The 24,478-nt window shown below is 39.8% G+C and overlaps 1 protein-coding gene across 14 annotated transcripts in view; it reads left to right on the top strand.

The window, feature by feature from the left end:
• Nucleotides 1-24,478, top strand: part of CMKLR2 (chemerin chemokine-like receptor 2) — an 85,210-nt gene that overhangs the window by 48,132 nt on the left and 12,600 nt on the right. For 3 of the 14 annotated variants that reach the window (XM_067026662.1, XM_067026665.1, XM_067026669.1), the window contains 2 exons: nt 16,436-16,498; nt 24,304-24,461. The exons of 5 other annotated variants lie outside the window; for them this stretch is intronic. The gene's annotated coding sequence lies outside the window, so the exon portion shown is untranslated. Of the gene's footprint in view, nt 1-11,628; nt 11,870-12,046; nt 12,266-16,435; nt 16,499-24,303; nt 24,462-24,478 lie in introns of those variants that run through there. 6 more of the 14 variants (XM_067026664.1, XM_067026661.1, XM_067026666.1 and 3 more) reach the window with 4 other exon arrangements.

Raw genomic sequence — 24,478 nt, 5'->3', positions numbered from 1 at the left:
TGCTGATCTGTTAGTTTAAAAGCTAATTTTAAATTATTCAATGCAAAATAGTTATAAATTTAGACAAACTATTTTGAATAAAAGTTGCCTAGGGAGAAAACAGCTTTCTAGATTTGCAAATGAGAAGGTGGGCTCTGGATGGGAGGATAAAGATGAAAAATGGCAAGCTCTTGGTGATACTTTGCTCTACTTTCTCTGATTCTGAGCTGGAAGTAGAAACAGTAAGGATAGGAAAGCAGAATATAAAGGGTGCCCTGAAACAACAGCAGCGTGTGCCTCAGAGGGACACTTTAGCCCCAGTTAAGCCACAAGTACCATCAGCCCCAGTGGTTTGTCAGGAGGTCATGATCATGGGAAGGCTCTTATTTCATGGTTAACGCTTCTGCCCAGGCCCATGTGGGGAAACATCCAAACAGGACAAAACTGATGCCTCCAGCTGCTGTGCCCTATTTCCACATCTGTTTAGTTTCCTCTTGGTTCCTGCTCCAGTCCTAATTTCTGCTTTCTGATTCCTGGCTACTCTGTCTCCTGCAGCTTTATTCATTTCCAGTCTCACTGAGTGAGTATTGACAATTTGCTAATAAATGAGCTATATTCTCTGACGTGTGGCTTCATAGAGCCTCTTGACTTAATTCCTCCACATGTAGTGGAGCATTGGTTCTCCTGTTTCAAGTCAGCTCAATCCTGTGTGGTGGGTCCTCCCCTCCTAAGCCCTTAGCTACCACTGCACCTCTTTCCTCAAGGTCACCCTGCACCTGAGCACCCTAATGGGTTTGCATTCAAAAGGCTCTCTGCTGCCCCCTCCAGGAATCCAGAAGCACTACTTCAAACTACTTCCCGGCTCAGCTTCAGCCTGATTAACTACTTGTTTGCTGAAATAATTACAAAATTCTGATTCTCCCAACTTGTAGTAAGAAAGAGAAAGTAAGCAAAAACAGTAAAACCAAATTTAATTTTGGCCATAATGATAGGAGTTGATCTGGTAGGTAAAAGAGTTGATTTGATAGGAGTTTGGTAGGTAAAATTATTCATCTATACCAAAATCATAGTTATATTAGATCTTCCTCACTTGTTCCTTTAACAGGTATTTACAGAGCATATTCCATGTTCTAGGAATTTATCTAGCAACTAAGGACATAGTAGAGAATTTAAAAAGACAAAGTTTTGGTACTCAGAGTTTATACTGTATATCTAACAGGGTTTCTTAGAGTGAGGAGGTAAATAATTAATGATTTACAGAGTTCTACTTTATAGAGGGGGAAATTTTAAGAGTCTAATTGGTACGCTAATCTGTGTTCTCTAAGTTAATCACAAATAGAGTGACCAAAAACTTGTGGCAGCAACCTGAAATAAAGGCATAATCTTTTTTTTTTTTTTTTTTTTTTTTTTTTTTAATTTTTGGCTGTGTTGGGTTTCGTTGTTGCCCACAGGCTTTCTCTAGTTGCGTCGAGCGGGGGCTACTCTTTGTTGCGGTGCACGGGCTTCTCACTGCGGTGGCTTCTTTTGTTGCAGAGCACGGGCTCTAGGCACTTGGGCTTCAGTAGTTGCAGAGCGCAGGCTCAGTAGTTGTGGTGCACAGGCTTAGTTGCTCCGCGCGACATGTGGGATCTTCACGGACAAGGGCTTGAATCCCTGTCCCCTGCATTGGCAGGCGGATTCTTAACCACTGCACCAGGGAAGCCCTAAAGGCATAATCTTGCAAGCCTTAAAGAGGTAAGCCACAGCAAACATCCTGGCCTGTATTTTCTTTCCCAATTTTCATTATGAAAAATTTTTAACATTTAGAGAAGTTCAAAGAATAGGACACTGAACAACTATATACTTATAACATAAATCAATTGTTAACATTTTGCTACAGCTGGTTGATCTGTAATTATTTATATTTATATATACATATATATGTACATATATTTAATTTTTTATTTGAAAATAATTTCAGGCCTACAGAAAAGTTGCAAGAAAAATAAGAAGAATCCTCTCACATCCCCTTTACCTAGATTCACCAATTTTTAAACTCTTGCCCCATTTGCTTTTTTTTTTTTTTTTTGGCCAACCTGCAACTGAACCCGGGCCCTCAGCAGTGAGAGTGCAGAGTCCTAATCACTGGACCACCAGGGAATTCCCTGCCCCATTTTCTTTTACTATATTCTATGTATGTGTGTATGTACATTTTCTGAACCATTCGAGAGGAAGTTGCATACAATGTGCCCCCTTTCCCCTATATTTTTCAGTGTCTATTTCCTAAGAACAAGGACATTTTCCTACATAACCACTGTATATTTACCAATTACAGGAAATTTTAAATTGACGCTGTACTTTTTCTTAATTGAAGTATAGTTGATTTACAAGGTTGTGTTAATTTCTGCTGTATAGCAAAGTGATTCAGTTATACATATATACACATTTTAAAAAATATTTATTTATTTATTTGGTTGTGCTGGGTCTTAGTTGAGGCAGGCAGGCTCCTTAGTTGTGGCATGTGAACTCTTAGTTGCGGCATACATGTGGGATCTAGTTCCCTGGCCAGGGATCGAAACCAGGCCCCCTGCATTGGGAGCATAGAGTCTTAATAACCACTGTGCCACCAGGGAAGTCCCTATACATTCTTTTTTAAAAATATTCTTTTCCATGGTTTATCACAGGATATTGAATATAGTTCCCTGTGCTCTACAGTAGGAACTTGCTGTTTATCCATTCTATATGTAATAGTTTTGATGCAATACTTTTTAAAATCTCATTCTAGTTTGTCAATTGATCCAGCAGTGTTCTTTTTGGCCTTTTATTTTCCTCTAGTACAGGATGCAGTCCAACGTCACATATCTCAGTTAGTTGTCACGCGTTTCCCTAGTCCCTTTTATTTTATTTTATATATTTATTTATTTTTGGCTGCATTGGGTCTTCATTGCTGCGCGCGGGCTTGGGCTTTCTCTGGTTGGCGTGAGCGGGGGCTGCTCTTCGTTGCGGTGCGCGGGCTTCTCATTGCGGTGGCTTCTCTTGTCGCAGAGCACGGGCTCTAAGCGCATGGGCTTCAGTAGTTGTGGTTCGAGGGCTCTAGAGCACAGGCACAGTAGTTGTTGGTGCACGGACTTAGCTGCTCCGCAGCATGTGGGATGCTCCCGGACTAGGGATCGCACCCCTGTCCCCCGCGACCGGCAGGCGGATTCCTAACCACTGCGTCACCAGGGAAGCCCTCTAGCCTCTTTTAATTCAGAACATTTCCACAGCTTTTCTTTGTTTTTGATGACACTGGCATTTTTTAAGAAAACAGAACTTAAAAAAAAAAATGTTCTTTTAGAGGTTCTTCATTGAGAGGTTGTCTGATATCCATCTTGTGTCGCAGATTCAGTTCTCCTAGAAGACTTTGAGACAGAATTGAAGGGTCAGATATTTACTAGGTTGTGCCCTTAGGATCGATACCTGCATGTGGAATGGGGGGTGGGGGCGTTGGGGGAACAGCACAACCGGACAGAGGGAGAAGTTGAGCTGTAAGATGGGACTGACAGCCAGAGCCGACTCCAAATGGACCTCTGAAGCTACAAAGGACACATCAGGATTATCCCCCATTGGTCCAAAGTGACCAGGCCTTTCTACTTCCACCTCAATCATCGCTGACAGTTGGCTATCCTAGCAGGGCATGACCTTGGGCAAAGGGGCTCTGTGTAGTAGCAGCAGTCCCTGAAGGGCTATTAGTTGGATGTGCCCTTTTGACAGCTCTCCCAGGAGTTAGTTTGTCCTTGAAGGGGGATCTGGACAATGCACTTCCATTTACCACATTTCATGATGAAATCAGATTTTACATTCCCAGCTGGGCAACTACTATGTGTGTGTACATATATATATTTCTTGTCTTGTCTTTTGATTTACAATGTTGATTTACAATGCTGTGTTAATTTCTGCTGTACAGCAAAGAGACTCAATTGTACATATATATACATTCTTTTTTTTACATTATTTTCCATTATGGTTTATCCCAGGACTATATATATATATATATATATATATATATATATATATATATATATATCTTTCTGAATCTTTTGAAAGTTAAGTTGTAGACTTCAGCCCTAAAAACTTCAGCATGCACCTAAAATAAAGAAGATTCTCCTACAAAACAATATCATTAACATACCTAAGAAAATGAAAAAATATCTTAATGATATTCAATTCATATTCAAATTCTCCCTATTATCCTCAAAATATCTTTTATAGAGTTTTAAATCAGTATCTAATCAATGGTCATGTTAAATTCCTTTTTTTTTTTTGGTCTTTTCTCTTTTAAACTGGAACAATCCCTCTGTTTTTCCATATCAAAGACTTTCTAAGGAGACTGGTTGTCTTGAAGAAGCTTCAAATTTGAAAGTCATAAGACATAATGTCACAAGAACTGAGGAAAATACCATTTGCTTTTTCTTAGATGATTATAAGTATTAATACAGATGAAATAATTTTTAAAGATGTGGACTATCTTTGTTAGAATAATAATTACAGGCCTGCTTTTATATCCATTATTAATTAAGGAGAGTCAAAGAAAAGTAAAGAGATAAAGCTTTTTTTTTTGTAAAATTGTTTTTATACCATTTTCATTACATTTTTGTAAAATTGAGTTGTCATTATTTGTGCACGTATGTGTTTGTGTGTGAAAACATAGCCAGATTCTACTTAACATTCACATCTTCTCTAACAAAATAAAGCAAAATAAAAAGCCACTTAGTTTTTTTTGTAATGTGTTAGTAAGAACAGGAAATGAAAGAATCATATTATCTTATCCCATCATATTATGTTATATCATAATCATATTATATTATATTGTTAGTCCTTTAAATGTAGCACTCTCATTATAAGCAGCTCTAATCCTCTTAAAATATTATGACTCATTCATTATAACAAATTAAGAAAGACATGAGACACAAGAATCTTTTCAGATTATTTCCAAACAGGCTTCTTTACCTAATATCCTTCAATTGAGTTAGTTATGAGTTTTCTGATGGAAAATAAGCCTATTTCTGCTAGGTGTTTGTCAAAATACTTGCAAAATTTGTCAGTGGCCACCACCTTGATGACTGACAAGAATATCTTCCTGTCTCCTTCCTCCTTTCTCCTTTTTTTTAATGGAAAGAATTTACTGTTAAAACTATATTATAGGACTTATTTTTTACCCAAACTAAGATATATCCCGTAAAAACTAAAGGAAGTGGGAAATCTTCAATATAAAAAGTATACAATTTTATGTGGGATAAATATAAAACCAAATATTTAATGTTATGAATAGGATAAGATATAATAGAGAACAGGTCAATTTTGCCTATTTTGAGCCAATCTGTTTTGGCTCAGCACTATTCCTTGAGTGTCCGTTATGTTTAAGTCCCTGTACTGGACCCTTTGATGAGTCACGAATTTAACTGATTAATTCATTTATTTATTCACTCACTTTTATAGTCTCTAGGGCTAAATCAAGCTTAGGAAGGAGAAGGAAATGGTGGGAAACTATACATTTTTCCACAGGAATTTAACTATTAAGTAGTCTACATTCCTCCTAGATTTCATAAGCCTAATTTTTAAAAGAACACCATGCTATTTGGGCCAGGTGGTTTCCAGACACACAGAGTATGCCAGTTCAAACTCCCTATCCAGGTGACATCAGCAAAAATAGTGGAGTAAGGACCTCAGAAAATTCTCTCTTCCACAGAAGCAATAAGAAACGGCAAATGGTCAGAATCAAATGTTTCAGAACTCTGGAAATTTCCCAAAGGCTTACAACAATCTGGGGAGTGTTTAAGAAGAAGAAGGAGAAAAAAAAAAAAAGAAGAAGAAGAAGGAGGAGGAGAAGGAGGGGAAAAAACTGTTCAATCTCAGTAAAAGAAATGAGCTTTGTGGCATTTTTAACTTGCCCTAGTCCCAGCTCAGACTCTCCTGCTTTGTGATATTCTTGAAAACCAACAGCCTGCATTCATGGTGAAGACCAGCAGCCTGACAGCCACTGGAAGGAACAGAAAGGGGCTGGAGCTCCTTCAAAACTTCATCCCCAGAGACTTATTATATGACCTGTTTGTTCCCTGGAAAATCCCACTTGCAGGACCGTCTATTTGACTTAACTCAGAGCTCATTAAGTGTGAAAAACTTTTTCCCCATAAACATTTGTCGAAAACAATTACAGGCAATTACTTAACTTTGCAGCTGCCTGAGGTGATGGATACCAGTTGGGGGAAAACATTAGACTAACAAAAAATTTAAAACAGAATGAGACATACAGAGGGGTTTTGGGAAGCTGAATCAAGAAGGCCACACGCATGTATAGGGTTGTGCTCATGCCTAGGGCTCTGTGCATTGACAAGAAAGACCTGAAAAGGCCCTAAGCTCTCACCTCTAGATGACCTTGAGATTCCGTGCAAGGGAAGTGGAAGCTAAGGGAGAGTTGAAAATGCACCCCAATATGCACACAGAGCCTCTCACCAAAAACTGGATTACTTATTGGTTCTAGGCATTTAAGGAAATTTCCAGATCCTGCCTTATACCTTCTGAGCTTTGCATGGAGGTAAGAACAAAGGAAAGATCACATGGGCGATAAGACAGCCAAAAACTTTGATGTCTCTCTAGATTCCTGTTCCCATTTCAGTTCAGGCCACTAAGGATTTTCCTTACTTTCTTGCCAGCTCAGCCATACATTTAAAAAGATGATTTTTACACTTAGTACAGTGGCTTTTAGAGATTTTGTAGTGAAAAGATTTAAAAGAATATCTATAATGCCGTATTGCCAGAAACACAACTCTACCTAGATTTTGAGATATTATTGTTGTCCTTAGGCAGGTTCTACCTACACTGTCATTTCTTATCTGACTATAGTAAGGAGGAAAAAGTTATTATGTTGACTGCAGTGATGCATTGTTGGGGAATCCTGCTTGTCTTTTTCTACTGTTTAACCTCAGAGCCAGGCTTGAACCAGCTGCCGGTTTTCTCTTCTTATCCTTGAGGGGCCCCAGAAACTCAGCACTTCCCTCTCTCTCAGTAGCTGACTCTACCTGCTTCTCTTGTCACAAATCTCTCCAACTTCCATATTCTTTGCTCCGCAAAAATTTATATTTGTCATAAGGACTTTACTATTACTCACTAGAGGAGAATAATTAAATAGCAAAAACATGATCAATATGAGAAATTTACAGGCATTTCATAATTTTACAAATCATGGTTCTGATTTCCTTTTAGGATGATTTTTGTCTTCCAATTTTATTCTCTTAAAGAGTTGTTCTATAGTTAGATGAAGACCACAGGAACCCTTCCTCCTAAACCACAGATGTAAGGGTTTGTGGATGCTATCAAGACAGTGGGGGACCCTCTCCTCTCCAGAGAATATCTGGCACCCCTGAGAACCACCAGATTGAGTGGTACCCAAATCAGTCATCCTGTGTCCTGATTAGGACTATTATGGACATTATTTTATAATCCTTTATTATTAAATGATCAAAACATCTGAATATAAACTAGATTCTGATTGTGGATACACTTTTTCTTTTGTCTTTATTTTTTTAAGGATCCTTGGCTTTTACTTTCTTTCTTTTTTATTTATTGATTTAGGTTGCGCCATGCCTTAGTTGCAGCACGTGAGATCTTCCTTGCGGATGCGGAATCTTAGTTGCAGCATGCATGTGGGATCTAGTTCCCCGACCAGGGATTGAACCCAGGGCCCCTCCGTGGGGAGCACGGAGTCTTACCCACTGGCCCACCAGGGAAGTCCCTGTGCATCCACTTTTAACCACCTGGTTAACACAAGGCTTTATCCCCTTCTGAAACTCTGAGTTGATATATGTTAGATCTTCTTACTCTTTGCTCCTCATTTTTTAGCCTTCCTTTCATACCTTTCATATCATTGTCTCTCTGTGTTACATTTTGGATAACTTCTTCAGATATGTCTTCTAGTTTACATTCTCCCTTCAGCTGGGTCTAAGCTACAATTTTATGCATACATTAAATTTCAAGATTAACTTTGTAATTTCTAGAAGTTCTATTTGATTCTTTTTTGGCCATGCCATGCGGTATGTAGGATCTTAGTTCACCAGCCAGGGATTGAACCCGTGCCCCCTCCAGTGGGAGGGCAGAGTCTTAACCACTGGACCACCAGGGAAGTCCCTCTATTTGATTCTTCATAAAACTTTCTTTGCCCAAAGTCAATATTCTTCCTAAAATTCTAGTGGTTATTGGTGCTTCTGTCTTTCTATTCAGGTCTTTTAAAGTGTTCTGCTAAATTTCTGTTTTCTTGTGTATAAAATGAAAGGACTAGAGTAGATTATCTCTACTATCTCATCTTACTTTAAGGACTATGATTCTGTGGTTTTTAGCCACCTGACTTCATCCTCCTTCAAAGAGATTAAAGAATTGAAACTGGTCTGTAAAGGAAGAGCTCCCATTCCCCAAGCAATAATGGCAAGTTGAAAAAGAATAAAAGTAATAGAAATGACAACCAGATCTTTGGGGGTGAATATGGGACATAAGAAAATTATTTCCCTTCACTGTATATCACAAATGAAAGATCTTTTATAGTGTTTTCTCTCCATGCCACCCCATCCCTCTTAGCAGAAAATAAATAAAATAAAATAAAATAAAATGAAATGAAACTACACTTAGCAGAGGCAGCACTGCATATATGCATTGACTGATAGAAGACCATGGCTAAGCCACAGAATCAGAACTGTACATCCTGACTCATGGCAGGGAGAGCCATCAAACTGCATCAAGTGTAACATTAGAGTAACCAAAACAGAGAGTTTCAGGGTTGGCAGAACTTTAGACATTAAGTCCAGTCACATTCGATGCCAGAAAAACCTTCAATTTATGGTTGTCTCATTAAACATCTCTAAGTATGAGAAATGTGCCATCATCTGACAAAGCTTTGTGCTAGGCTGAAAGCTCCATGGCTTCAGTTCATTGCTATTCACCTCTGTTTCACTGGGGCCCAGAACACATAGGAGATGCTCAGGAAATATGTATTAAATGAATAAATGCCAATTTTTAACAACTATAATCTCTAGAAAGTTTTGCTTTATATTGAGCTAAAATTTCTCTTTCCCTCATATTCTTAGCTTTACTCTCTGGCCAGATAAAACAATTCCCTTCTCTGCATGAAAAAAGTTATCCTGCTCTTTCTCTTCCAGGATAAATAGCTTCCACCAGTTCATTCAACACTCCTCCCCTGATGTCATTTTAAGCTTTCTCTTCAACCTGTCCCCTCTCTTCTGGGCATGCTCCAGTTTATCCTTGTTCTTCATAAATTTAATTCCAAGGAAAGAACACAGTACCCCCGGGTGCATTCTGACCAGCTCAAGCAGAGTTGGACAAATACTCCCACAATTCTATTAAAACAGCCAAGGGCAAATTCACTCCCCCTCTTTTTATTTTAGGCTGCCACATCCCTTTCTTGACTCACTTGAGCTCATGGTCAAGGAGAAAGCTTGTGCTGAGCAGAAATTTAGCATGCCCAAAGGTCAAAAGAGGTCATCAAAGGGCACCAATCTCAGTACCTGGGTGAACGGTGCCCATCCCGTGGAAATGCAGGTGAAAGTGGTTGATTGGGATACCTTCTGGGTACATCACATCGACTCCCTTCTCATGGTTGTTGAAAAGGCACTGAATAAACCATTAGTTCATATTATCTATCTCTTTAATGTAGGCTTACCAAATCCATTTTAGGGTAATAATTCAGGGCCTGTAACTGCTGCCTAAGCACATTACAGCTGGAAAAACCTGCTTGAGAAGATGATTTGCTTTGCACTGTAACTGGCATAAAGTTCAACGCAGGTGTTGCTTAACAAGCTAGTTCCGAAGTGAAAAACAGGTAAATTCTAAAGAACATTCTGGACACTGCCTTTCAGTCAATTTTCCAGGTCAGTATGGTGGAATTAGACTTTTTTAGAAGTAATAGAATGACCATTCTGAATATCTCTTTCCAGAACCTTCAAAACTTTATCTGAATGCAAGCAAAACTGAAGTGTTTTTGACTCAAGGTATCTATGGTTACTATTAACATGACTATTCTTAGGTGGCTTTAAAGTTGAGCTTAGAATTGCCAAGATTTTTCTTTTAATAACTAGTCACATGAGTTATTAAACATAGTTTCAGGGAATCAGACTTTAGGCTTGAAGTGGTTTGTCTGACTTTGTCTTATTAGAGAAAATCTGTGATGGACAGAAAAGATAGAGGAAAGTGTTCTAAAAGTAGAATTTTTAAAAAGAAATTTTATTGTATCAAGTGATTTGCTACTCAGTTGCTTCCAAGTTCCTTGTCAGGAAATAAACTGCTTGCATTATGTTTTAGTGACGATATAGTGTGTTACTTGTATAGGTGCCAGGATATTTTCTGACTGCTTTCTTAGGCTTGAGTACTTGGAGAAATACTTGGCTTTTGAATTATCCAAAGTACAGACCGTCCCCGACTTATGATGATTCAACTTATTTTTTGACTTTATGATTGTGCAAAAGCAAAGCACATTCAGTAGAAACTGTACTTGGAATTTTGGATTTTGACCTTTTCCCAGCTAGCAATATGCAGTATATGCTATAGCGATACACTGTCTCCTGATGCTGGGAAGCAGCAGCAGACACAACTCACAGGCAGCCTCGTGATCACGAGGGTAAAAAACCAGTACACTTACAACCATTCAGCTGTAGCCCCCTGCAGTGGAAGCACGGAGCCCTAATCACTGGACCGCTAGGGAAGTCCCTAGAAGACATTTTTTGAATACCCATTCTGTGCAAAGCACTGGATTTGCTTCTACTTGGAGGCATAGACAGTAGAAGAGCTAGAATACATTGTCCTGCCATCTCTGACCTTCTCATACAAGTTTAAACTAAATGTCACCTGTATTTTTCAGATTTGGCCCCTGGGATCCTAAGTGGGAAGGTGACTCATCCAAAGTCATGCAGCTAATGACATGTAGAACAAAACTTTAGAACCATCTCTCCTGAGTTCCAGTGCTCTTTCAACATGATAGGCTACCTAGTACCGTGAATGTCAATGGGCTCAGGTGTCATGGCAGGGCTGGAACTAGGGTGAGGTAATTAAGGCAAAATTTAACAGGCACCAAAAATCTCAGTAAACAAAATGAATGCAAAAGATCCATGCTGAACAAAATATCAAAATTTTAAGTGAAGTCAGGATCTGGCTCTGTACTTGCATGACCCAACCTCACGTGCCTCACCCTAATCTTGGCCCTATGTCATGCAATCTGAATTTGTGGGTGGACCAATGGGGAAAACCAACAAGAAACTATTCTGGAGCTGGGACACCAGGGATAATTGTGAAGGAATCCTGGAATAGATAGAGTAAGATGTCCAGATGTTCAGAGATGGGTCACAAGTGATCCACAGTAGTGTACTGAGATAAAATAGCTCTCGTTTGCTTTAATAAGAAACATATCTAAGATAAGAGGAAAATCTCGAGATGTGACGATGGGTCATGCTAACCTCTAGGGGGCACTGATCCCATGAAGAACCTGGTTCCCGTTGAGGGCTCTGATAGGTGAGGACAAAATGGAGTCCTCAGAGCCTCACAGTGGGGTTTGGTTGGAGGGCTTTGATTGGAACTAGAAACTGGGGGGCTTCCCTGGTGGCACAGTGGTTAAGAATCCGCCTGCCAATGCAGGGACACGGGTTCGAGCTCTGGTCCGGGAAGATCCCACATGCCGCGGAGCCCCTAAGTCCATGCGCCGCAACTACTGAGCCTGTGCTCTAGAGCCTGCAAGCCACAACTACTGAAGCCCGTGCACCTAGAGCCCTTGCTCTGCAGCAAGCGAAGCCACTGCAATGAGAAGCCCGCGCACCACAACGAAGAGTAGCCCCCGCTCTCTGCAACTAGAGAAAGCCCGTGCGCAGCAACGAAGACCCAATGCAGCCACAAATAAAAAAATAAAGAAAGAATAAATTAATTTAAAAAAAACTAGAAACTGGGTTAAATTTTCTTCCTCTTTCTGATTTTCTTCTCTCTCACCTATGTCTTGTGCCTGAAGTGTTAAGCCAAGACGTGGATATGCACCATTTGAAAGTACCCTTGCCCTTTGTAGGACAAGAAGAAATCACAGTGGGGTCCCAGCAGAAAGAAGAGGCTCTTGGGCAAATGCAGTCCACGTATGGCCCAGGTCACCACGAGAGACCACGAGGGGACTTGAGACTTAACCTGCTATGGAGCAGTAAAGAATATGCGTTTGCCTAATGTCCTCAGAATCCAGCTGCCATGGCTGGTAGGAGTCCAGCCATGGTCTGGTAATTTGGTTCCTGGTCTGGTAATTTGGTTCTTCACTTTTCCACATTTGCAGTAACTTTAACAGCAGAGTTAGAACCAGGCCCAGGTATAGAACAGATTCTGGGTAAATATGGGCCTCTGGCACAGCACTGCTGTCTAGCCACAACAGAAGCTCAAAGATAAAAACCGTTCTCACAAAAAAAAAAAACAAAACAAAAAAAAAAACACGTTCTCACAAGCTGGATCCACTGGGCCTTGGGGGAGGGGAGTGAGGAGTGGTGAGAAAGGGTCTAATTAAAAAACAAAGAGGCTTTCTTTATCTTATATCATTCTGAGCTTCCTCCTACATAGTCTTCCTCATTTGCAGGGAAGAGTGGTTTATTTTTGTTTTGCTTTTTTATTCAGCCACAGGTACAGTTCTAGAAAAGGAAAGTAGAATTATTCTCTAAACTCCGCGTCATTCTCAGAAACTATTTCCTTAAACACCCTTGAGAAAGGATTCTTGTACCTTGGGTGCCCAGAGGGTAAGAACTTGGGCACTTAACACATTTCGATAAGAATCTAACCATGCCAACTTGCCAACTGAATGGTTTTTGCAATTTCCTTAAGTTTCCTCACCTTCAGTTTCCTAAGCAGTAAATAGAGAATAAGGGCTCAAAAGTAATGTCTGTTATCATAGACTCTTGTCCTTAATGGATGATGTTAAAGAACCCCTGAGTGCAGGTGTCAATGCATTCTACAGTGTCCCCACCAGCAGCCATTCAAGTGCAATGTATAAATATTTCTTTGTTTGGTTTGTTGGTTGGTTTTCTCTTTTTTTTTGACCTTGTCTCGCGGCATGCGGGATCTTAGTTCCCTGATCAGAGATCAAACCCAGGCCCCCTGCAGTGGAAGCATGGAGCCCTAACCACTGGACATCCAGGGAATTCCAGTTGGTAGGTTTTGAACAGCTATAAGTTCTTGGTTCCACTAAGCCAAACTTTTAAAAAATATTTATTTTATTTATTTCTTTTCTTTTTTTTTTTTTGGCTGCGTTGGGTCTTAGCTGTAGCACTTGGGATCTTCGTTGAGGCAGGCGGGATCTTTCGCTTCAGCGCAGGCTCTTTTGCGGCACGCAGGCTTCTCTCTAGTTGTGGCATGCAGGTTTTCTCTCTCTAGTTGTGGTGCATGGGCTCCAGAGTGCGTGGGTTCTGTAGTTTGTGGCACGCAGGCTTTCTCGTTGAGGCGCGCGAGCTCAGTAGTTGTGGCGCGTGGGCTTAGTTGCCCCGTGGCACGTGGGATCTTAGTTCCCTGACCAGGGATCGAACCTGTGTCCCCTGCATTGGAAGGCAGATTCTTTACCACTGGACCACCAGGGAAATCCCATCCATTAAGCCAAACTTTTCCTAGCTATTATGCCAACTAATTTTTTGCCCTAGCTCCAACTTTGGAATCAACATAAATGTCTTACTATTTATGACCTTAAGACAGCATAAATGTCTTACTTTTTCTTCATCTTCAAGTATCTGAAAACAGCTCTCAGACTCCTTTATTTTCTAATTAATTCGTTTATTTATTTATTTTTATTTTATTTTATATTGGAACATAGTTGATTAACAATGTTGTGTTTGAGGTGTACAGTAAAGTGATTCAATTATACATATACATGTATCTATTCTTTTTCAAATTCTTTTCCCATTTAGGTTATTGCAGAATATTGAGCAGTATTCCCTGTGCTATACAGTAGGTCCTTGCTGGTTACCCATTTTAAATATAGCAGTGTGTACATGTCAATCCCAAACTCCCAATCTATCCCTCCTCCCCCACCCTTCCCCCGCCATAACCATAATTTCATCCTCTAAGTCTTTGAGTCTGTTTCTGTTTTGTAAATAAGTTCATTTTATCATTTTTTAAAAGATTCAGCATATAAGTGATATCATATATTTGTCTTTCTCTGTCTGACGTACTTCACTTAGTATGATAATCTCCAGGTCCATCCATGTTACTACAAATGGCATTATTTCATTCTTTTTAATGGCTGAGTACTATTCCATTGCATATATGTACCACATCTTTTTTTTATCCATTCATGTGTCAATGGACATTTAAGTTGCTTCCATGTCTTGGCTACTATAAACAGCGCTGCAATCTCAGACTCCTTTAGTCTTCCTTTCTCACTGATTGCTTCAACCATTCCAACAGATATAATTCAGTCTCTGGAGTCCTTTCTTCTGCACTGCTTCTTTTCCCAATGGTCTCTTCAACATCTGTCTTTGCAGACCTCAACAAACTGCACCTAATATAGATAGATTGACCACGATAAAGTTGAATGCTGAGCCTGCTAGCTTTACTTTCACTACTGTCAAATAATTAAGTGTTCATGAAGGATGTCTCTAAACCATCGCAATAATGATTCTGGAACTCAACTGTTTACTGTCAATGGGCAAATCTTTCAACTGTTGCTTTATTTTATCTTCCACTACTACATTTGATCCTATACTCCCTCCTATATCTCCTTCTAAGTGAAAAACGGCAGAAATTTTTCAGGCGTAATCTTGTACGACTGGGAGGAAGTTTTAGAATTGTTGCCCCTCTCACCTCCCCCCACTTTTGTGCTTCTGTCTTGAAAAAACATTACCGTTGCTACCAAAACAAGTTTCCCTTCCACCCGCTTTACCAAGTTCAATAAGTACCTCTCTGGATGATGAATAGTTTTGTGAAGTGTCTGCAACTTCAATACATTTTGCAAATTACTTGAGTGTTGTTCCTTCTTTTTTTTTAGAAATATCTGGATACAAATTGAAATAAGCATATAATAGCTGCTAATTCAGTTTCTATCCTAAACTGGGTATTCTTTCTAGATTTCTGTCAATGTTATTGACAATATGTGATTAAGGCCAAAACATTTTTAGTGCCAAGTAATGATGAAACAGAAAACAGAGGTATACTACGGTAGCAGCACAAACTTCCACTCGGTGTCCCTGAGTTTTCTGAAGCATATCTTTGTCTGCAGAGATTTCAGGTCATGGTTAACGATTTTAGACGCAGACCAACATAGTCACATACAACCTTTTTTTTTACTGTCTAAACCATGGGTGGTATCTATTTTTGAGCAGTTTAATAATCTGGTAAGTATTCTGTTGTGGCTGCTGCTTCCAAGATCAGTTCTTCAGTAGACATAACATTGCCCAGAAGACCCTAAAAAGGATTAAAGCTCTAGTTTTGACTGCTTATGTGGATGAAAATATCCACAACATAAATTGAACAATTCAGATCTCCAGTAGCTATCTAGTCATACGCCCTACAAAAATAGTTACAGAAGTCCTATGGCATCAAGGTTTCCAAATTAAGTGCCTACTTCTTCTTGCTAAAAAATTATTTGCATACAGAGAAATCACTTTTTAAGGAAATTTAGGGATTTCTGCTCTGACCAAGGCTTTGAAACATTACATTGCTAATGGTGGTGATTCTTTCCCAGACTCTAGATAATATTTGGAGAAAAGTGAGGTAAAGACCTAGACCTTTAACAAAAGATGAAAACAGCTTTTTAAAAAGTAAGAGAAATATAATGCTTTACAGTATCTATTTTCTCACCACTCTTGGTCAGATATGGGGATAATAGTGGCCTTTGGGGGCTCGACATAGGGGTCCCCCAACTGCCTTCAGAAGGCAGGCATCTAACAAGGTGTGATCTCAATACAGATCAATATTTTTCAAAATATAAAACACACAAGTTTTAAAATCTGTACTTAAATCTTCTCATTTTTCTCCTGAAGTGATACAAAGAAATCTCATTATCTTTCTACTTTCCCTCTACCCCCCTCCATTGTGTACTGCTTTTAGTCTTAAACTGGTAGTAATCAATAGCTATAATTATTGAGCATGCTTTCCGAGTCCGGCACTGACCTAGCCACTTTCTGAGGATTTCCTTTTGTGGTCATCATTAGCAACCCTATGAGTTAGAACTATTACTACTCTCATTTTAGAAATGAGGAAACTGTGGCTTCAAGGTAGTAGGTGATTTGGCTAAGATTCCACAGCCAGGAAGAAATAGACTGGGATTTGAAGGCAGGCATTCTGATTCCAGAGGCAATAGACCACTTTATGGCCTGATATTTAAATTTTACCCATGTGTTCATTATCTTAAAGTCTTGCAAAGAAACTAAGCCTGAGAGCTTCTCCCTGACCCAAGGTTAATCATTCACTCTGTTTTCCTCCCCACAATCAACAGAGCCATACAGATTGTACAAATCGGGACACAAACTTCTGGGTGGAGCATTAAGTCAACTGTTATGTAAGTAGGCGTTGACCTTTCAAATATGTGCTGTGTTCTCTTAAACTGTCCTAGTGAAGCCTGAGGGTAGGACATGCAAATCAGCCTGCAAGTGCCTTTTATGAAAAGACCTTGATCCCAGCAGAGTGAAAATAGGTATCATTTCATGTGCACTTGATTCAACGGTATTTTTTTCATAAAGAAAAAATTTTCTCTTCCCCCACCCCATTGCCTTTAAAATGGAATGAAACATCTGTATGCCTGAAATTAGCTATAGTTTTTCTATCCAGGGTTGATTTTCAATGACAACTCAATAAAAAAAGTTATTGAGAAGGTTATCCTAGCTTAGCTAAGCTTCCTGAAAGCTTCTATTAATCTCCTAAATGAATGTCTTTCAAATAAGTCTGCCTCATCTCCATTCTAACTCTCACTGCCTAAGGCCCTTCCATCTTTGACTTCAGTTGTGGCAATAACTCCCAAACTGCTACCAGATGATCTTTACAAAAACAAAAATTCAGCGATACCACTCCCTGCTACAAACATTTTTATTTGCTCCCAGCTGACAATGGAATAAAACCCAAATGCTTAAGTATGACTTTCAAAGGCCTTCATTACCAAAACACTCCCTTTTTTTGTTGTGTCTTTTCCAGCCAAACCAAAACACTGACATTTATCCTAGTATGCCAAAGAATATTGTCATTTGTCTTAAAGTACGGCATTAAGCAATAAATGACATGGGAGCTACAGATAGGCAAGATGCTTCTCTTATTCAAGGTTAGGCTATGGCAGGCCTTGGGGTGGAAAGGTACAATCCAACAATTACCTTTCTACCACCTCACAACCCCAGGAACCATCAATATCACACTCAACCTTCAATTTCCATTTAAAACTCCCTTGTTTCTCTTGGATGAATAAACAGGGAATCTTTATAAAATACTACTGTGCCCCAACACCTTCCAGGCAGAGATCGTTTTTCCAAAGGGCAGCAAAATATTCTGCTGGTGCCAAACATCTTGAGCACAAACTGGGGTGTGGTATACAGTTTATATTTGATAGTTAGTGGAAAATATTGAGCAATGACCTCAAATAACTCCCCCCACCCTCACACACACACACACTCACACACACACGCTTTTCAACAAAATCTCTCTTCCCTAAGTAGATGGCTCTTGAAAAATAAAGTTTGCTGACCATGTATGTTTGCCCGGTAACGGATCTTCGGTTTTCACCAAAGAGTTTCTCTCTCATGTCCATCGATTCTTTCTACTCATTCCTGTCATTCAATCAGAAGCAGAGTACAGGTTCCCTCAAGCGCCCCTTTTCTTTTCACGGGAGATGCATTTTACAGGAGATACATTCTTGAGTTCTTTTTTATCAGGGTGTATGGGGAACTCTACAAAGGCAATCCATGTAGACAATTGTCAGCAACATCAAATCCTTCTCTCTGATCAAAGCAGATTAGAGCCTAAATTTTCTTAAGGTTCTGTTAGGTATACATTTCTGCAATGGTCCATGAAAACCCATCTAACTCAACGATATGGAAGTAAATTGAACCCCTCTGCATTCACCAAATGTTCTGCCAGAAAGAATCTTTGTGTTTTGTCAAGGTGGATAAACAAAATGTTTCCCTGTACAGCCAAGCCTCATTTAAAACCACATTTAAAAGTTTAATGATACACATTTCTACCAGACGTCCTTTCCCCAAATCATCTGGATTTTATAGACTGTTTATCACTATTCTTTCTGCCAGAACTCTTTGTAGTGAAATCTATTTATTCAGAAAAGAGTTTCAGCTTTACCATCTATTAAATCTGCATAGATAAGAAACCAGTTTGTTTAATTCAATAAACAGTTCTGTGCTCCAGAACTAGATATTTGTCACTTGAGTATCGAAGTAAATGTAACCCAGGAATGTGATAACGTGGTTCCTCACAGTAGCTGAATCCCTGTAGTAAATATGCCTCTTCAAATTCTGTGGAAACCAAACCACAAACTTGAGGGATGCTTCTCTGAACTTTGCTCCACACCAAGCATTTTTCACAGATTTCTAATGGGCTTGGGTGGACCTGTTTATATTCATGTCCACAATGCAGCTTGGCACTCACTTCAGTGGCTACTCAAAAGATTTAAGATCATGTAGATCTTTATTAGTCTTTATTTCAGTCAGAAGTATTTATTTGCCTTTCAGCAACACATATGGTTTAAGACAAATACAGTAGCTATTTCCTCTTTTCAGTCAAGTCTAAAGCCTCATCCTGGCATTGCTACTGTGCTCTTCTAAACTGAGAAAAATATATGACATCTCAATGGAAAGTCACTGCCAGCCAAGACAGTTTGACTCTTCCTATTTAATACATGACAGTGTTTCCTTTAAACCTGGATTTAAAGACCTAAGTCCGCCTGCTACCTGTCTTCATGTCTGGTTACTGCCTAGCAAGGCTTTTTTCTATCGCCCAGACATCCCTCTAGTTTCACCTCTGCGTCTCTGGGAGATTGGGATTGACATTTATATACTAATATGTATAAAATGGATAACTAATAAGAACCTGCTGTATAAAAAAACAAATCAAAAAATAAAATATGAAAAAAGTAGAGTATATATATATATATATATATATATATATATATGTACATATATGCATATGTATGTACCTGTGTATGTATATATATAGCCACATGGTGAAACTGAGGGCAAATTTCCCCATATTTTCTTTCTGCACCTCTTTTTGCTCTTTCTCTCTTATCTCATTAAGAATAAACAGATCAGTGTAACACATCATGATGGATGATACAGCAGAACATCAGTTTTTAAAAGTTTAAAAATACATGTTCTTAAATGTAGGCCCTTAAATTTAAATTGGCAGAAATGCCCAAGGCAGTAACCTTTCTTTGCAGACCACATTTTTACTTTGAGATTGCAGATATTATCTTGAGATTGCATTATCACACACTTCATTTGCACCCTCATATGTGTATAGTTTTCAATAATTTTATTTCTTTTTAAAATAAATTTATTTATTTTATTTATTTTTGGCTGCGTTGGGTCTTCATTGCTGCGTGGGCTTTCTCTAGTTGTGGCGAGCGGGGGCTACTCTTCTTTGCAGTGTGCAGGCCTCTCATTGCAGTGGCTTCTCTTGTTGCAGAGCACAGGCTCTAGGCATGCGGGCTTCAGTAGTTGTGGCTTGTGGGCTCTAGAGCACAGGCTCAGTAGTTGTGGCGCATGGGCTTAGTTACTCCGCAGCACGTGGGATCTTCCCAGACCAGGGCTTGAACCCGCGTCCCCTGCATTGGCAGGTGGATTCTTAACCACTGCGCCACCAGGGAAGCCCAATAATTTTATTTCTTACTATATACAAGGTAGAGTGTTAGCAAAGACTTCAAATTCAAGTACTGACAGTCTCCTGGAAAGTGTCATAAATGAGTGATTTGGAAGTGGTGGTGACCATGACGAGTCAGAGTACATACCTTGTCTGGAGAGGAATGCAAATGCTGCTACAGAAGATACAGGCCCATTATTACCAGATGATACAAATTATCAAAAGAAGCTAAAAACTGCAATATTTTTGTGAAGTCTATTAATGTTTAATATTAGCATCTACACCAAACATCTTTAACACTTTTTCACACAGACACACACACTAACAGTTTGCAACCTCTATAAAACACAGTTGGTTGGTAGTGGGATAGAGCAGACCAGGCCAAGCCAGGACTCCAAGATGAAGGTGCCCACGTGAAAAGAGCAGATTCAGCAGCAAGAGATAGAAGAAAGGAGTTCAGAGTGAGCTCAGTGTGTGTAGATCAGGGTTTCTTAACTTTGGCGTCCTTGCCTTTTGGGGCAAGATAATTCTTTGTTGTGGGGAGCCGTCTATTACAGGGTGCTTAGCAGCATCCCTGGCCCCTACTCACTAGATACCAGTAGCATTTCCCCCCTCATCCTCCATCCCCTGCTGTGACAATCAACAATGTCTCTAGACATTGTCAAATATCCCCTGGCAGACAAAATTGTCCCTGGTTGAGTACCGCTGGTACAGATGTTGGTGGTAATAAGGGATGAGAATTAGTGGCAGAGCAAGGCCTCCCCGGGGCGGTAAGTCAGTAGTCTAACCAATGTAGAAGAGAAGCATGGATCCTCCCAGACAGCAAAGGAGCAGAGTCGCGGAAATGTGGTAACAGAGGTCAGTGTTCTCCAGAGGACCTAAGGTATAGCAATCCAAAACTGGAACCTGGGAGCAAGGACTAGGAACAAGGCAATAACCCAGTCACCCAAATCAGAGAATGAAGTAGAAAGAGAACCATGGATCAGGATGACTGCCAAGTTACACTTTGAACAAGGAACATATTTGAGTTCAAGTTTGGGGCACAGCAGAGCTTACAGGTAGGAGTTGAAAGGCTCAAGTTGTGGGACTTAGAGCAATGATGAGGCGGGGACATAGGGATCTAACGAGAGGTGGCAGAAAACAGGATGAGGATCATTTATCAGGGAGTTTACTCACCATTGCTCTCGAGAACCAGCTTTGTTACAGCTCCAAGGAATAGCTCTGGTTCTAGGTTCTGATCCATTTCTTTGCCTTTCTTACCATGGTCCTCCTTAGTAACTCTAACAGAAACCCAGTAAGGTTAGGAACTTGTACATAGCATCTTTTTTTCCTGGAGAAAAAAAGGGTTGCCTCAACTCTTATAGTCAATCTCTTATATCAATTTGGAGAAGGTTAAAATGAGGATCTACGGAGAGGCCCCGAGTAGCATTAAATCTTATGGTTGCCTTGCTGGGACAAAGAGGCAAGTCATTCTCAGAGGCCAACTCAAGAGTTTCTATTTCCACTTTATTTTTATTTTTATTTATTTATTTGTTTTTTGAGATTATGGAAGTCAATTTTTATTTTCTCCTTCTATACTTTATACTTTTCTAACTTCTCTACAATGAACATTTACTATGTTGATACACAGAAGATAAAAACTAATATATGTGTGTGTTGTTTATCCAGTTCTTTAATTATAAGACAAGACAGAGATCACTTCTTCCAGAAAGCCTTCTCTGAATTTCTTCTTTTTTTCTTTTCTTTTTTTACTGTGGGAAAATATATGTAACACAAAATTTACATGTTAACCATTTTAAGTGTACACTTCTGTAGCATTAAATACGTTCACATCATTGTACAACCATCACCATTATCCATCTCCAGAACTTTTTCACCTTCTCCAACTGAAACTCTGTACCCATTAAACAATAAATCCCGGGGCTTCCCTGGTGGCGCAGTGGTTGGGAGTCCGCCTGCCGATGCAGGGGACATGGGTTCGTGCCCGGTCTGGGAAGATCCCACATGCCGCGGAACGGCTGGGCCCGTGAGCCATGGCCGCTGAGCCTGCGCGTCCGGAGCCTGTGCTCCACAACGGGAGAGGCCACAACAATGAGGCCCGCGTACCGCAAAAAATAAAAAAAAAAAACCAATAAATCCCCATTTCCATTCTTCCTCTAGTCCCTAGCAACAACCATTCTACTTTTTGTCTCTATGAACCCGAATAGTTATGCATACAAGAACAATCACACGTTTGTCCTTTTGTTCCTGTCTTATTTAATGTATAGCCTCCTCCTATACCTTTGAAAAGCTCAGAGTCTTCAAAGAGTTTGCCTTCCCCAGAGGTCACAAATTTATAGCTGGGCTGGATGCAGCCCACAACTATTTTGTTTTAAAACAGTAGTTTAGGAGTTGGAAACTTTTCACATTAAAAATACAGATATTCAACCATTTGTCAAAAACTCTGAAAAAACAAACAAACAAACAAACAAACAAAAAAAAACTCTGGCAACACTAAGCCCTCATTTCCCACATGGAAGCAGTTGGCTGGAACTGAGTAGCTGCTCTCCACTGAAAGCAAGTCCACTGCTCTTTGGTTTACCCAAATCCCATTGTCTCCCCAACTTGGACTGTTGCATCCATTAAAGTTACCCGCCCTTGGGACATTTAAATTATGAAATAAAGGGCAGAGGTTGTTTAACTCTGCCCAAATAACATAGGTCTATTACAACTCTAGATCTGTCCCTCATTTCCTTACAAAGCAGGAGTCTTACCAGCCCACCATAATCAATTGAATCAATTGCAAAAACTCTCTCACATTCTCTTTTGATGGCTAAAAAGGATGATCGTTAAATGGCTCCCTGACCATTGCTGGGGTAAAAGAGATCCTCCTTACAAAGCCAGCTTTTTCCTCTTTCTGCTCTCCCTAAGGGAAGCTCCCCTCTCTTTCTTCCAGAAGCCATGACAATTGTTAGGAATAGTTCCCACCTCAAGGGTTTCTTATAACATCTTTCACAGGAGGTGAGCACTGACAAGTCTCTACCACAGTGCTTAAAGTCAAGGCCTAGAGAAGCTCTATTAGTTAGGATACAGGTTCAGCTGCTTTAAAAGAATAGTGGGGGAAATATTTTCTCACTTAGTAATCCAGAGGGAGGTGGTTCAGAGAAGTAGGACAGCTCTGCTCCATGAGGTCATCCAGGGACCCAAGCTTCTAGCTTGTGAACAATCATGTTTTCCTTATCCACCTGCTACATGATGGGTCATCACTGCATCCTCATTCAGCCAATGAGAAGAAGAGAAAGAGGGTAGGGGAAGGCCTGAGACTCTGGCATAGAACGAAGAGGTCAAAACATCTTGTTGCATGTACAAGCCAAGAACTGCCAAAGTTGGCCAACAAACCACTGGAATCTAGACAAGAAGCATGGAACAAATTCTCACTGATAGCCCTCAGAAGGAAACAACCCTGCCTACACTCTGATTTCAGTTTTCTCCAGACTTTGAAACAATAACTTTGTTATTTTAAGCTATCCAGTTTAGAGTACTTTGTTACAGTAGTGCTGGGAAACTAATACAGTTAGTTAGTCTCTAGATATTCGGGTAGGTCTAAGTAAGGTTTGGAAATTCTATATGGAGGTGCCTATAAACTATAAAACAATATACAAACAGGGTACAATAATTAAGCAAGAATATGCCCTCAAGGGTTAACTGTGTCTAGCCAAGGACTTGGTAGGATAGTTGCTGAATTCTGCCTTACTTCTCACTTTTCTCCATCCCACCCCTCCCCTCCCCATCACCAGCACACAAAAACATCTACTCAAGTTCGAGGGGAATTCCTAGCTTATATCTGTTGCGAAGGATTCAGCTGGGCAGTATTCAGCTCTTTTTTTTTTTTTTTTTGTATAATGCTGTAAAAAGCTGCATTTATTGTAATTTTTTTTTGAATTTTATTTTATTTTATTAGACACCAGTTCTCATTAGTTATCCATTTTATACACATTAGTGTGTACATGTCAATCCCAATCTCCCAGTTCATCCCACCACCCCCACCCCCATGACCCCTTGGCGTCCATATGTTTGTTCTCTACTTGTGTCTCTATTTCTGCCCTGCAAACCAGTTCATCTGTACCATTTTTCTAGATTCCACATATATGTGTTAATACACGATATTTGTTTTTCTCTTTCTGACTTACTTCACTCTGTATGACAGTCTCTAAGTCCATCCATGTCTCTACGAATGACCCAACTTTGTTCCTTTTTATGGCTGAGTAATATTCCATTGTACATATGTACCACATCTTCTTTATCCATTCTTCTGTTGATGGGCATTTAGGTTGCTTCCATGACCTGGCTATTGTAAATAGTGCTGCAGTGAACACTGGGGTGCATGTGTCTTTTTGAATTATGGTTTTCTCTGGGTATATGCCCAGTAGTGGGATTGCTGGGTCATATGCCAGTTCTATTTTTAGTTTTTTAAGGAACCTCCTTGCTGTTCTCCATAGTGACTGTATCAATTTACACTCCCACCAACAGTGCAAGAGGGTTCCCTTTTCTCCACACAGTATTCAGCTCCTCTTGAAGATCTTTCTCCAAGCCTGAACTGGTCATGGCATCTAACCTACTCATCTGCTTTCTGGAATAAGGGTCTCTGTTTGAAGGGATTCTGTTCGGAAAAATCACTCATCTTCAAGGTACCTCCCCCTGCCCC

This window comes from Kogia breviceps, chromosome 2 (genome assembly GCF_026419965.1).
Source record: "Kogia breviceps isolate mKogBre1 chromosome 2, mKogBre1 haplotype 1, whole genome shotgun sequence".
Classification (NCBI taxonomy): Eukaryota; Metazoa; Chordata; class Mammalia; order Artiodactyla; family Physeteridae; genus Kogia; species Kogia breviceps.
This window is presented reverse-complemented; position numbering and strand designations above follow the sequence as displayed.